A 16,648-nucleotide genomic window follows, 5' to 3' on the forward strand; every position below is an offset into this window, starting at 1 on the left:
CACCTCTGTAACAAATAGTATTGTAACACCATTTCTGCTAATTTTCTATAGTAACATGAATCTGCTTTTTCCTTATAGCATAGCATCATAATTATAATTATGTTAAAATATTTATATCATTCAGTTTTTCATGAATGAAACAATATTGCAATATCATTTATTTTTTATGGTGAAATAAACATACTTAAAGGATAAAATTCCCCTCACATAAAATCCTTCAGTGACTCAAACCCCATCTTTCTATCCCCAAACCTAGACTCACTTTAGTACTGACTGACAAAATCCTGTACTCATAACATGTCATGAAGAATAGTTACAATTACCTTAATGGTAAGAACTCCGATTCCAACTGACTATTATTCACGTTTTATCAAAGTCTTAGAAAACAATAATGTGTTTCAGTCAATAAGAATATTACAAAATACTTCTTAGAGAATAGCTTTCACATATTTAACCCTCCTCACATATTTCATCAGTTCCTGCAGAAGTTTTACTCTTGACAAGCAGTTGATTGACATTGATGGCATCAGTGAATGATGCCACCATAGCAACCAAAGAAGCATCCAGTCTCCTGAGGGATTTGGATCATTTTTATTGGAACCAGACTGTCTCCTGCCTGACATTGAGTTATGGGTTGATCAGGGAAAACATTAGGCAGTATTTGACAAGAGAATTATAATAAATCTTTCAGGATTACAATAATGATCTAGGACAGGGTGTTGTGTGCAACTTTTTCCTTGTCTGGTCTGGATATACTGCCAATATTTATTCTCTTTCTTGGGCACAGCTACAGTCATATGTAGATTCAGTCTAGATGCAAAGCAGAATGGGGAAGCACTGGCAAGTACATAAAAAACAGGAAAAATTAAAAATGTTTATAATTTACTCAGAGTGAAATATTTTGAGAGAATCTTACCATAGGTAGTCATATGACTGGAAGTGAGATTGCTTCCCCTGTAACAATGTGTTCAAACAATGTCACATGACCACCAATACAGTTTTAAACCTCTCAAGCAAAAAAAAAAAGGAGTAACCTTATAAATGCTTTTAGTTGTAGAAGTGTTTAATTTACACAAAATTTGCAAGAATTAACAGTCTCTGCATTGATCAGGATATTATGTATTCTGTATCAAAACTTGGAAAGATTTTCATATTCGCTTTGACTCCATTAAAAACTCATCTGCAATTAACATCTTCTGTTACTACATAAATCGAAAATAAATGCAAATTGCTAAGGCAGACTATTCTTTTAATGCCTCTGACGTTAAGAAAAAGAACACAGATTCCAACTTTACACCAGAATTTTATGTATAAAATCACAGAACTTTATATTAATTCAATTTTGTTTAGATTTTAAAAACACATTAAAATCAAGAAGTCTTACCTTCCTTTCTGTACTGCATCAACTTTCTTTCATTCTCTGTCAATTTTATTCCAATAATCTCACTAAAACAAACTGAGTAAGTGGAACTTTTGATAGATTTACCATGATTGATACCTCGACAGATTTCTGCCCAGAAAAACTCATAAACTTAATTCTCTGTCTGACAAGAACCCAAAATTTATCACTGGTTTAAGCCATTCTGAGTACTTCAACTGGAAAACAAATGATTTCGAGTCAAAGCAAGGTCTGAAATTAGCTGAATCAGGCATTCAATCAATCAATAAGAACAAATAAATGGTAAGCACAGGATTTTATATAGCATTTCTTGATCAAATCATCTAGTAGAAAATTGATGTTGAAAGACAAAATGGGTGATGATGGTCACTACACATCTTATTAACAACTAATATATATCACTGGAGAGAGATTGTTATACAATATTGATGAAGTTTAAGAGTGATTTTTCAAATTTTAACAGACAAGGGATGTTCAAAATGTTCCAATATGGAAGCTGTAATCTTTGTTTTTTGTCATTTTCAGGGAGTGTAACATGTGTTAACAGAGTGATTCTCACGCTCGTATGTGGTTTGCACACCTTTTAACATAATTATGCAAATTCCTTGCAAATCATGACTGTATCACAGCCTTGTAAAGGATATTTATTCAAAAGGAAATTACGTCAACGAGATCAAACAATGCTGACATTCTTGCACATTTCATGGACATTTAATGATGTATCAATATTTTCATTTGTTAGCTTTTTTACAAGTCTTATATTAAAATAGTGATTGCGACTCTTCATTTCATGTTATAATATAAGTATATATAATTTTATGTTTTGTACCAAGTTACATGAATATTTATCAATTTATATAAAAGATATCAACATAAAATCTTTGACCTCTGAAAGTGACCATGACCTTTTAGCTAGGCGTTTAGGTCTTATACTCTTCTGTCTAGTTATGATAAATGTTTGTGTCAATGTACTTAAAATATCCATCTATTCATTCAAAAGTTACAAGTCGGATATGAAAAATGATGTAAAAATCTTTGACCTGTAAGTGTGATCTTGACCGGAAATGTTGGAGTATGATCTTTATTGTGACAAGTCGTCTTGTTATGGTGAATGTTTGTGTCAAGTTATTTGAATATCCATGATTAGATAAAAAAAAGTTATAGACAGACAAGAAAAATGATTATAAATCTTTATCCTCTTACTTTGACCTTGACCTTCATGGTAGAGGTATTGGTCTTCAATGTTGAATGTCCTATTGTTTAGATGAAAGCATGTGTCCAGTTATTTGAATATCCACGAATGCATAAAAATGTTAAGAGAGCAGACAAGAAAAAAAAACCTTTATCTTTGACCTCTATGTGTGTCCTTGACCTTTAAGCTAGGGGTCTAGATGTTGAGACAGCTTTGTACCTAACTGCTAAAGGTAATTAATATCCCTAGAAAATGCTTGATGCAGGAAATGTTTGCGCAGGTCACCTTAATGAGGTAAACAATTTCTGTTAGTTTTCTGAAAATCCTTCCAGTGGATTATATGATACCAGCAGGCATGGAATAAAGCTTTCTGATATTTGACCTCAAAGTGTGACTGACTTTGAATGTTGTTACCTGTGTCATTTGCTCTGCAAATTGTTAATGATGAGGTCAGTAACCAATGCTAGATTCAGGAACATCACTCAAACAGTTTACAAGATATGGACAACTACTTGACCTTGACCTTAATGTGAACTTAACCTTGAACACAGTGATCTTCATGTCTTGTGACGATGACTTACATTTACACCTAGTTATTTGAAATTCCATTCAATGGTTTTAGAAAAATGATGAGAACTGACTTTCTTTTATTTTTATCTGTAGCAAACTATCTTTCACCATCCAAACTATTAACATTTCCCCACACATAAAAATGAGACTAGAAGTATATCAAAAGCAATAAAAACAAAATTCTGAAATGTTTGAGTACATGGTGTTTTTATGTAGTATGGTATAGTATTATGATTATCAAAGGTGACATAAATCAACTTGTTGCCAAAAACTGTCAAAAACGTCTGTCGACAGGCAACTGTTCATCACTGACGGTTACCATTCAGAGTGTCATAAATTAATAACAGTAATGAAAATGTATTAGCACCAGCCTGCCAAATGGTAGTGATAAAACAGCTATTTGCAAATAAAATATGATTATGTAATTGGAACAGGTCTACAAAAAATATACAAGATAAATAGCAAGAGTTTCTGGAGCTTTTAGTGAATCATTACTGTTTTTTCCCTCAGAATTCGGCTCAGGTTTATCTTTGCATATAAAAACATCATGACTTGATGAGAATTTACCTCTACTTATAATTACATTAAGCTCAAGATTTATTAATAATGGAGCTCATTCGTAACTTACATCAATAGTTGAGAACGGTAATGAGGGCAAGGGATATTAAAATTGAAAATTTTGTAAAAACGTGCCAATATCAGTGCAAGAAAAATTATGAAAAAAATTTGTTTGGCAAAAGTACAGTCTGCTCAATCAATTGTTGTATGACGAAAACCAGTTAAATATCAAATATCGGTTTCAGACCATTAAATTTTGATACCAATATGGCCCAAAATTGCCCATCTGCTAAATCCTGTTCCATATTACGGTACCTGCAAATGAATGTATACTTTTATCTCACAAGAAATGGTTCTAATAACAAATTCCTGTTTTGCGCTGTATCTACCTGGATGGATGGATTACCATTCCAGTTTTGACCACATCCCATACCTTAGGTAAGTATTTTAGCCCCGACTGTCTCACTTGAATCACTCATTCAATAACATTACACAAAATAATACTTATTTGTGAAAATCCTTACAAATATAATAATCAGAAATAACCAGTTAAATATAAATGCCCATAAAGTCCATTATACAAATTTTTTTTCTCAGAAAATCGACCTTGCTAAAAATATGAAGCTGTCCCTGTCATTAAGATCACAATGCAAGAATAATGAAATCCTTATTAAATCTTATGCTTCAGCTAGAAAAGTTAGTTTTTCATGAAAAATGTACCACAAATAAGGGCCATAACTCCAGAGAAAATCATTGAACTTTAATAACATTCTAACTATATATACAACTAGGCTTGGCAGTGGTAACTCCTGTGATGTTTGATGGAATTCCAACCTGTGGTATCGGAGAAGTAGCACAGATAAAAACAAGAAGCTGCATTCAATAAACGCTTGATGCCCTCTGTGGCATCCTTGTCGATACAAAGCAACCCAAGTCCAAAACAAAGTCAAGTCCAAGGTCAAACTGAGGTCTGGTGATGTCTGAAGATGAGGAATGGTCACAGATTACATCTGCATTAGTATCAAGTCATTCTAGTAAGGGGTATTGATGGTAGACGAAACGGTCCCATTTGGTTAACCTCGGACGGACAGACGGATGGACAGACAGGACAAACACTATATGCCTCCTGCATCAGTAGATGCCAGGGGCATAAAAATTGACAACTCAAGGGTCATGACTGCTGAAAATAATCTAATTTGAACATGACAGTAATATACACAACTTCACACTAATCTCTAGTGAGGTTTAGTGAAATTCAGCCTAACTGAACACCGCAAGTAGTGTAATACTGTAAAATATGACAAATCAAGGGCCATAACACTGTTGAAAAACACTGGACTAGAACATGACAATGATATGTACAACTAGGCTTGGCACTGATAACTCTTGTAAGCTTTAGTGAAAATCTGCCCAATGGTGTAAGAGAAGTTGCCAAAATAACAACAACAACAAAATCGACAAATAATGGATCAAGATTCTTTTGAAAAACACTGAACTGGAACATGCCCATGAAATGAACAACTAGGCTTAGCAATGATCACTTTTGTGAAGTTTGGTGAAATTCCTCCAGGTGGTACCGAAGCAGTTGCCCGAACAAGGTTAAATACAACAAATCAAGGGCTATTACTCCACTGAAAATCACTGAACTGGAACATGCCAACAATATGAACAATGAGGCTTGGCACTGATCTCTCTTTTTAGGTTTGGTGGAAATCTGCCCAATAATATAAGAGAAATGGCCAAAACATCCTAAAATTTGATAAATCAATGGCAATAACTCTGCTGAAAATCACTGAAACGGAAAATGCAGATTATATGAGTAATGAGGCTTTGCACTGACCACTCCTGTAAGGTTTTGTCAAAATCTGCTCTATAATATAAGAGAAGTGGCCAAAACACCATAAAATTTGATGAATCAAGGGCCATAACTCTGCTGAAAATCATCAAACCTGGAAAAGCTGATGCCAATGATAAGAAAACAAAGCTTGGCAATGAAAATCTTGATACGTTTGGTGTAAATCCATCCAGTGGTATCAGAGGAGTTGTGTGGACAAACTGTGACAGACTAACTATAACAGACTGACAGACAGCACTAAATCATATGTCTCCCCAACCACATGTAGGAGACATATTAAGTGCAAACATTCTGCGAATTTCGTAACAGCTTGAATTATTTTAGTTGAAACTTAACACACATATTCACATTTCAACCTCTCCATCCACTGTCATTTCAATTTAATTCAATCTGTCTGTGCAGTCCTACTGAGAAAATTTTCATCATTTTTGCAAGACCAATCAACAAATAAGGAAGAAAGTCCATCTGTTATTCTGGCACCAGCATTCTGAATTTTCATCTTTGTGTCATCTAATGACAAACTGAAACTTTCACTTTTAAGAAAGACAATCACTATGTGGCTAGAACCTTTCACTCTATGAAACCAATTAGTTGATAATTCACTGATCCTTCGCATTCAATATCAGTCTTGTAAGCTACATTTGATATAAATGGCCTAGGTAAAACATACAGAAAATCCAAGTTTCCTGTTTCTGAAAGAAAGCTTTTTTTTCTTTTTCAGATTCATTGTAAGTGTTGGGGTCACCTGCAAGGCCTCCAGTGCTTTTTCACATTAACTCACCATTACCAGTTGATGAAACCAATTAGTTGATAATTCACTGATCCTTTGCATTCAATATCAGTTTTGTAAGCTATATTTGATATGAATGGCCAAGGTAAAACATACAGAAAATCCAAGTTTCCTAGTTTCTGAAAGTTTTTTTTTTTTTTTCAGATTCCTTGGAAGTGACGGGGTCACCTGCAAGGCCTCCAGTGCTTTTTCACTTAACTCACCATTACCAGTTGCATAGAAAGCCATTATTACGTTATTTCACTCTGATCCTTTGACTTCGGAAACAGTCTGAACAAAGATCAAGAGGCGCATAGCAAAACATGGTAGACGAAGAGTTCCTAGTTTCTGAAAGTTTTTTTTTTCTTTTACAGATTCATTGGAAGTGACGGGGTCACCTGCAAGGCCTCCAGTGCTTTTTCACATTAACTCACCATTACCAGTTGATGAAACCAATTAGTTGATAATTCACTGAGCCTTTGCATTCAATATCAGTTTTGTAAGCTATATTTGATATGAATGGCCAAGGTAAAACATACAGAAAATCCAAGTTTCCTAGTTTCTGAAAGTTTTTTTTTTCTTTTTCAGATTCATTGGAAGTGACGGGGTCACCTGCAAGGCCTCCAGTGCTTTTTCACATTAACTCACCATTACCAGTTGATGAAACCAATTAGTTGATAATTCACTGAGCCTTTGCATTCAATATCAGTTTTGTAAGCTATATTTGATATGAATGGCCAAGGTAAAACATACAGAAAATCCAAGTTTCCTAGTTTCTGAAAGTTTTTTTTTTCTTTTTCAGATTCATTGGAAGTGACGGGGTCACCTGCAAGGCCTCCAGTGCTTTTTCACGTTAACTCACCATTACCAGCTGTTCACTAGTAGAGAGGATGAGCTTTGATTACTGTTCATGTTCAGGCTCTGATCCAGAAAAATTTGACTGGGGGGCGGGCACCAGTCTAGAACAAAGATGTCACCACCGAGGCGCATAGCAAAGACAGTGGGTAGGTACGAGAGGGGGAGCCTCTGGCTATGTTGAGGGGGGGGGTGTGTCCCTCCTGGAAATTTTTGAAATACAGGTATGAAATGGTGACCACTGGTGCATTTTTAGGTCTAAATGTTGGGGTAATGGAGGGGTTAGTCCCCTCTTGATGTGGGAGGGGGTCAGGGGCCTCTCCCCCTGGAAAATTATGAAATATAGGTATGAAATGGTTTCTGGTGCGTTTTTGGGTCTAAATGTTGAGAAAATAGTATAGGTCAGTTCTCAGCCAACAAGGGGGGGGGGCATGAGGCTCCTTGGCCCACCCCTGGACCCGGGCTTGATGTTGGAACTACCGAAGTGTTTCAGATTTCAAACACAGAGGTGTTTACCTGTAAAAAGTGTTTCCCATTTCCTTCAGAACACTGAGTTAACCAGTAAGAAGTGCTAGATTAGTGAGTTTACCAGAAATAAGTGTTTCTCATTTCCAATGCAGAGGTGAATTTACCTGTAAGAAGTGTTTCCCATTTCCTGTAGAAAGGTGAATTTATCAACAAGAAATGAAGTGTTTCTCATTTCCAATATAGTGTGAATTTACCAGTAAGAAGTGAAAAGTTTCTCATATCCAACAGAGAGGGTGAGTTTACTAGCCATTTCCAATACAGGTGAATTTAAAAGTAAGAAGTGTTTCCCACTTCTAATAGAGACGTGAATTTGAAAGTAAAAAAGTGTTTCCCATTTCCAGTAGAGAGGTGAGTTTACAAATCAAAGGCCTGAAGGGCCTGAGAGTTGGCTAATGATTGATGTACTGGTAGTATAGTCTACCAGTTTCAGTTTGGTTTTAGTTTTTTTCCCCAACTGAACAGAGATTTTGTTACAATAGATGAAATGGACATTCAATCGATGCCTAGTAAAACTTTGATTGACATTATACAAGTATTTAAACCCAATATATTTCTCTAAAATTGAAGAGTGGTTCGCAAAAATAAAAACTACAATTTGACAGGTGACACTAAGATACTGCCCATGACTATTAATATTTTTCCAGTAAACATTTGCCTCCGGCATTACCAAAACAGGCAATTATCGGCTGGTATATATTCGCACATGATAAAATTTGAATATGAAAATTTATATATTGAAATTTTATAGCGCGGATTGCCACATACATTTTGTAACGGATGGACGAAAGAACTGTTCAGATATTTTACAGATAAGGGGCCTGGCAATAACCGTGTCACACGCTAGGTATTTGGGGTGGGCGATATACCGCGGTAGACCGGTTATTGCGATGTTTTTTTCCGATGATACGATATTGCGATATGATTTTCGAATACCGGTTATTTTATAACATTAAGTAACACTAACGTTAACCAAGAAGATTCACAAAAAAAATCCTTTTCTAGCAGCCAGCACGATTCAACTTTGTTTTCATTTTTCTCCTTTCATTTCCGGTGCAGGTAGCAGACTGGTTTACAGCTATTTTACGGACCCAATTCCACATAATAAAACCAATAAGAAAATTTAGATAAATATAATTTCGTATTTGTCAGCGACTCATTAGTAATTTTTCTATCAACTAGAATTTATTATTCATACAACAGCTATACCACTTTCCTCGTTTATAATCGGTGAATTGAGCAACCTGTGTAATATGATTGTATCCGTAAACCGAATGTAGTGCCGCACAATAAATCAAATAATATTTTGACGCAGTCTACTTTCGCTTTTGAATATTCGATAATACTCCCCATAATCTAGTCAACACTTTTTATTTTTTTGTTTACTGGTATTTTTATTTATTGAGAAGGTCAAGCAAACACTCGTGTTGTTGATACTAGTCATTTTACTCATTTTTAATTGAATAAATTTGAAAAAAAAAACAGTATGATTTGTCATGTTTTTGTTCATTAAATAACTGGTACAATATATCGCAGTATATTGCAATATCCACATACAATATTGCAATATATCGCAATACCAATATTCGTGGCAATACCCACCCCTACTAGGTATTGTTCAATCATATTATAAGGGATGTGAATTTAAAGTATACTTACTTTTGCGTTTAAAGATATGTAAATGTTGCTGAGTGTCAATATATAGTGTCATGAATGTTTACACTGACAGGAAAATTACGCATTCGAAACTAAGAGAAGTTACTCGGACTAGCTACCAATTTCGGAAAAGATAACCAATATTAATAAATGCAGTTCTTTTTTAGTTAAAACCATCATTTATTCTATTTCAGACCTGTTAACCCCTTCAAAACCATGTCAGTAGTCCCCAAGTCTACGTACTTTCAATTATCCGTTTTGATTTATGTAGACAGACAGGCCCAGACTGGGCTGAAAAAATGTTTGAGCCATTTTAACGTGGTCGGTAGCAGGGTGGGTGTGGGGAGGGGTGTTCCTTCCCGCTTTGAACTGCAGTCAGATTTTGAAATGGGCATTGTGGCAGGTGGTAAAAGGGCAAATGTATCAAACTGTAAAGTGGCAATATGGGGGAGGGTGTGGGAGGATACCCCCTCCTGTAAGTAGGGTTTGGGGTATCACCACAAGGAAATTTTGAAAATATAGACCCTTGATACAGCCTTTGGTGCGATTTCTAACTGAAAATTTTATGTTTCAATTTCTAAATATTACCTAGATTCTTTTTAGTATAATAGTGTAATATTCAAAGTATGAATGACTGTCACTTCATATTTTTACTTTCAGGTCATGCCTCAGCACTAGAATATAAGTCTGATATTGATTCTATGTATGTATTATAAAAATAAATTCTAGAATTCTAGAATCATTTCTGTTACAATAATATCTATCATGTCTGTTACTTTAATGTTTAAATTTCATAACACAGCTCGATATTTACCCAAAATATTATATCTGGATATGATTACACTTTCTTTTATACCGCCAAAATCTCTAGTTTCAACAATATGTTTTACAAATTGTGATGATATGAAGACAGTTTAGCAGCAATTGGCAGTATCTGACATTGAAGTTTACGGTGAAATTATTTAAATCATTTCATAAAAAAAATTGTTTCGTTTCGTCAAAGCACTCTAGCATAGATGATCTACTTTCGATTTCAAAAACTACAAGAAAATACAATTTAATGTTTCGCCGATTTGTTTATTTCTCAAGAAATAAGATCATTTTTAAAATCAGTAGTAATTAAACAAATCAGTAAGAGCTCTTTCTCGGGATAATTTATCCGCTTACTGACTGCAAAAATCAAGCCATGTGTCATCATGAAAAGCAGAATGGGTGACGGTTTCATTTTTTTGCGAACCTGAATCGTAAGCAAATTATCCAAACCAGTCAAAATTCCAGAAAGGTTACGATCTAGATTCTTTCTAGTATTACAATAACCAAAGTATGACTGTCACTTCATCTTTTTACTTTCAGATCATGCCTCAGGACTAGAATACGGGTCTGACATAGATTTATGTAGGTGTAATAAAAATAAATTCTAGAATCATTTCTGTTACAATAATATCTATCATGTATGTTACTTGAATGTTAAAATTTCATAACACAGCTCGATATTTACCCAAAATATTATATCCGGATACGATTACACTTTTCTCCAGTTTCAACAATATATTTTACAAATTGTGATGATACGAAGACATTTAGCAGCAATTGACAGTATCTGACATTGAAGTTTACGGTAAATTACCTCTTATTTAAATCTTTTCATAAAAAAGTTGTTTCGTTTCGTGAAAGCAGCCAAACATGGACGATCTACTTTCGATTTCAAAAACTACAAGAAAGTACAATTTAATGTTTCGCCGATTTGTTTATTTCTCGAAAAATAAGAATTAAAATCATTTTTAATAACTGTAGCAACTAAACAAACCAGTAAGAGCTTCTTCTTCTGATAATTTATTCGTTTACTGACTGCAAAATTCAACCCACACAAAGTTTATAGAAGTTTATCATACGATGCGTGTATACATTCAATGTGGGAGAATTAAGGCTGATCGGGATCGGCTATGTAACTTAACGCATCCAGACGATTCAGATTTTGTTTTTAAAAAAGCATTGTGTGCATTTCTGTAATTTTATATACGTTTTTACACCCTTAGAAATTATTAGACATGCGTATTTGCATTATTTCTATACGTAATTTACGCTTATACGCATCTTATCTGGAGCCCTGTGGAACTATTTTTTGTCTTTCGCTGGATGTTACGCAAGCTTTGTAAGCCTGCGCAATTCATAAAATGCACATTTATGCTTAATGAGTTACATTCGAGTATTGCACAATTACAAGTCATAAATATGACAGATTACATCGTATATTGGTCATAGCAAAGGGAATTGACACAACTTCATTCATGCAGTGAACTGTTTGAAGTTTGAGAAACCTAATGGAACTACATCCCTTCACTGTGTTATTTGGTCCATTTAGAGAATCGCTGAACAGCAAGGACTCGTCAAAACGCTAAAGCGTTTAGCTGACTCAATAAAAAGTATTTTCCATTTCCAATAGAGAAGTGAATTTACAAGTAAGAAGTATTTCCTACTTCCAACAGAGAGGTGAATTTACAAGTAAGAAGTGTTACCCACTTCCAATAGAGAGGTGAATTTACAAACAAGAAATATTTCCCATTTCCATTAGAGAAGTGAATGTTCCAGTAAAAACAGTTTTCAATTTTCAACAGAGAGGTGAATATGCAGGTAAGAAGTACATTTGTATTTCCTATTTCCAAGAGAGAGGTGAGTTTACAAGTAATAAATTTTCCCATTTCCAACAGAAAAGTGAATTGTGTCAGCCATTTCCAGTAGAGAGGTATGTTTACAAGTAAGAAGTGTTTCCCATTTCCAAAGGAGAGCATGAAGTGTTTCCCACCTCCAACTGAGAAGTGAGTTTACAAGAAATAAGTGTTTCCTTTTTCCAATAGTGAAGTGAATTTACAAGTAAGAAGTCTTTCCCACTTCCAACAGAGAAGTTAATTTACAAGTAAGAAGTGTTTCCCACTTCCAATAGGGTGAATTTACAGGTAAGACAAGTTGCCAACATCCAATAGAGAAGTGAATGTACCAGTAAGAAGTAGTTCCCTTTTCAAATAGAGAGGTAATTTACAGGTAAAAAGTGTTTCACATTTCCACCAGAAAGGTGAGTTTACCAGTAAGAAATGTTTCTATGATTCCCATACAAGTGCAAGGAATTGTAAGACGAGTTATTCTTAGTTTTGAATAGGGAGTTCTAAATTTGATACTTGTACAGAAGTTGAGATACGTCATTGTACAAATATAGGTACAAATGTACATGTACACAATTATAGCAGTATTTGGAACATTGCAACATCAGCAGAATTATTTTGGACATCTTTTATTACATGCCAATAAACCTGTTATGTGTAATGGAACCTCATCCTGTCTATTTAATCACTTAGTTTTGAGATAGTCAATCTATCAACTTTATTCAAATGAGACTTGTGTACTTTAATCCTTCTGAGAAAATGTTCATCATTTTTACAAGATGCATCAACAAATCATGAAGAAAGTCCATCGGTTATTCTGGCACCAGCATTCTGACTTCTCCATCTTTGCTTCCATCTGATGACAAATTGAAACATTCTTTTTAAGGAAAAAAATCTCAAAAGACAATTAAGATGTGGCTAGAATCTTTCACTCCATGAAACCAATCAATCAAAAGATTTCAGTCGATATTCTCTGTTCCTTCTCATTCAATATCAGTCTTGTTAGTTATATTTGATATATTGTAAAACATATGGGAAATCAAAGTTTCTAAAGGAAAGACTGCTATTAAGTAAGAACTACTTTTTCTTTTCAGATATACTGGAAGAAATATGGTCACACAGGGCTTTGCTGGCGTAGTAGTAATCTCCCCTTCCCTGACTCTGTGTCTTCCATTCTCCAACTGTGTCTCCCCTTCGTAGACTGTGTTTTCACTTTTACTTTCCTGACTCTGTGTCTTCTCTTTTCTGATTATGTGTCTTCCCTTGCCAGACTGTGTGTCTTCCTTTCAAAGACCCTATGTCTTTACTCCCCGACCCTCTGTCTTCACTTCCCTGACTGTCTGTCTTCACTTCCCCAACTCTGTGTCTTCCTTTTCCTGACTCTAACATTCATTCCTGTAACATTTCATGACACAATACCTGAAATATATGTTAGGTAGGTGCAACACAAACTTAAGCTCTTTATTCATAGTTTTGACACTTAAGTCAAGGGTTTTAACTCTGGTCTTAATAAAATCCCAAATAAACCGATGATGCAAGGTCAACTGCTTTTTGAATATCTTCAGTGGTAAAGGTCTAAATGAGACTTGAGGTAAACATGTTTGTATGTATAGAGATATAACTCCTTGTCGAGATGTAACTGTGATTGATAGAATATATCACTATTACAAAGATGAAAAGCTTTGAATTCAAGAAGCGGCTGGTCGCTAATGTTGTAAGAACTTGGGCCTAACCATTTGGCTTTTCAATGTTTAATAAATGTTTTGTTTTTGTATATACATGTATATATAAGCAATAAAATATGATTAAACAAATTCAAGAAGCATTTGGAGATATGATGGAGGTGAATGCATACAAAGGTATGCAAGGTGACCTAGATGGGAAACTAGCATGGACTGGAAACAGTATGGGTAGTGACTTCTTCCTGTATTTTCTCTCCTGGAGGGGAGGGGGATCTAACCTGCTGGTTCCTGGAGGGGAGGGGGATCTAACCTGCTGGTTCCTGGAGAGGAGGGGGATCTAATCTGCTGGTTCCCGGAGGAGAGGGGATCTAACCGGCTGGTTTGGATCTTTCCTTACTGGCTAAAATAAGAGATAAAGGGGGTAAATAAGTGGAGCTTTAGTATTCCGGCTTAGAATTGTTTTCCAAAATGATTCTGAACTATTTCTTAAAATCAACACACTATCATCTAGCAGTATCTTTCTCTGTCTGAAGTGTTATAAGAGCTGTATCAATGAAAAAGGACAAAATCAGACATGTTGCTTCTTGGGAGAAAAAAAGTCAAAGAACAAAGTGTGTGACAAATATGTTCTAAATCACCACAATGCATGTTGGGATATAGATGCTGAATCCCGACTGACAGAGATTGATGGGTAGACTCAAATCAAGGATGGTTCCCAATCCCTTCTTACTTCTTGATTGATTGTCAACATTTGTCTTTCACTTTTACTCACACATTTCTCATTTATCTTTCTTTTTATACATTTTATATGAAAAGAGTAAGATACATATCACTACACCACTAAAACAGAACATTATCATGTTGTGACTCAATGTTGTTCTACTTTATATATAACAATATAACTGATTGTTCATATTCATGTTAATAAAGTCCACAACCTTTTTTGAAAGTTTTTCTAGCAGCTGAAATTGATTTGTTTGGTGAGTTTTAAGTCTCTGACACTGCTCAGGTCATGCAATGGAATAGTGAGTAAAGTTCACAATGGCACAGCCTATTAAGTCTGCAATGGAGCAGCCAGTTAAGTTCACAATGGAACATCCAATGAAGTTCACAATGGAATAGCCAATAAAGTTCACAATGGAACAACCAATTACATTCACAATGGAGCAGCCTATTCAGTTTACAGTGGAACAGCCAATTAAGTTTACAATGGAACAGCCAATAAAGTTTACAATGGAGCAGCCAATTAAGTTCACAATGGAACAGCCAATAAAGTTCACAATGGAGCAGCCAATTAAGTTTACAATGGAACATCCAATGAAGTTCACAATGGAATTGCCAATAAAGTTCACAATGGAACAGGGAATTGAGTTCACAATGGATTTGCCAATAAAGTTCATAATGGAGTAGTGAAACAGTTCACAATGGAACTGCAAATAAAGCTGACAATGGAGTATTAAATAAGACTCACAATGGAAAGCAAATAAAGCTCAATGGAATGGTCAGTAAATCTACCAGCAGAATAGCAAACGGAATACCACACTACATCAGAAAGTTTCAAATCAAATGTCACAGCAAGTTGCTCACACACTTTGTCTGAAGAAACCCCTGTTCAGAACTAATAAGTCATTTATAAGCATGTATAAACTGTGCTCCAGACAAAGCATTTCTTTAACATGTGACAAGTTGCTAATTTCTAATAAATCAAAGTCTTCTAACATATTCTAAGTTCCAGTGTTTAGTTCCAAGCTGTTCAGGCATGGTATAAATTATGCCTGACACATGAATGTCATAGTCATCTATTGTGTTCAAAGACAAGTACAGTACACACAGGTGAGAGAGTACTTCTTTAGCTAAAGACAAAGTATTCATACTGGTTCTACAAATAACACATTATTTCAAACTACTGTCATTTGCATACATACTGTAAACTCCATTCGAACTGTAACATACACATACATCGCAATTTGCTTACATACAGTAATCTGCACATACATTGTAAATTGCTTACATACTGTAATCTGCACATACATTGTAATTTGCTTACATACTGTGATCTGTACATGCATTGTAATTTACTTACCGTAGATACCCGTGTATAATGCGCACCCGTGTATAATGCGCACCCCCGATCTTAGTCCAAAATCCTGGGAAAAAAAAAAAAAAAAAAAAAAAAAAAAAAAAAAAAATTTGGTCAATTTTGAGGTGGATGGAAAACGAAAGTAGAGTTTACATCGACACCGGTAATAAATTTTATCTCCACGGCGGACAGCAGCATCGGTCTCACGGTACTATCGATTTTTGTTTTCTCGAAAATAAAACCAGTAAATTATTGTTATATTTGTTGTTTTACCTTTTTTAATTCACTATTTTGAATAAATAAATAGCAGCTGATTCAATATTTCGGAATGGTATCTTTCAAAATGACATGAGCTTCTCAATTTAAACTGATAACAAAAGGTGTGATAGTCTTTTTGTCACGATCATAAAGCCAGTAATTACCGGCAATCAACGTGTCACCTCGTGTCAATTATGTTGTTCACAGTTTGATCTCGGTTAAAGATAATTCTCGATCTTTAATTAGTAACATAATTTTTGTGATTTATAAACATTTCTTTCGTCAAAATACTTTTAAATTTATATGAAATTAATTTTGTTTGAAAGAAAAATAAACAATTCGATCTTTTACGGAACGTAACGGCAATCTTAGATTTTAGCGGAGACAGTAAGCGCGGGGAGTAGTTTCCCTTTACCAAAATGGCGAACATCGGTAACAAACTTGTTTTGAAGTTGGAAAATTGTCTATACCTGTGTATTATGCGCACCCACGATTCGGGGGTGGTCCCGGGGGTCAAAAAACTGCGCATTATACATGGGTATCTACGGTATATACTGTAATCTGCACATACATTGTAATTAGCTTTCATACT

At 34.9% G+C, this 16,648-nt stretch overlaps 1 protein-coding gene across 2 annotated transcripts in view; it reads right to left on the reverse strand.

The window, feature by feature from the left end:
• LOC123548857 (teashirt homolog 2-like) overlaps positions 1-16,648 on the reverse strand; it is a 150,553-nt gene that overhangs the window by 79,094 nt on the left and 54,811 nt on the right. Inside the window, exon 1 of one of the 2 annotated variants that reach the window (XM_053545943.1) lies at positions 324-347. The exons of the other annotated variant lie outside the window; for it this stretch is intronic. The gene's annotated coding sequence lies outside the window, so the exon portion shown is untranslated. Of the gene's footprint in view, positions 1-323; positions 348-16,648 lie in introns of those variants that run through there. 2 annotated transcript variants of the gene reach the window in all.

The sequence above is a fragment of the Mercenaria mercenaria genome, chromosome 6, assembly GCF_021730395.1.
Source record: "Mercenaria mercenaria strain notata chromosome 6, MADL_Memer_1, whole genome shotgun sequence".
In the NCBI taxonomy this organism is placed as follows: domain Eukaryota; kingdom Metazoa; phylum Mollusca; class Bivalvia; order Venerida; family Veneridae; genus Mercenaria; species Mercenaria mercenaria.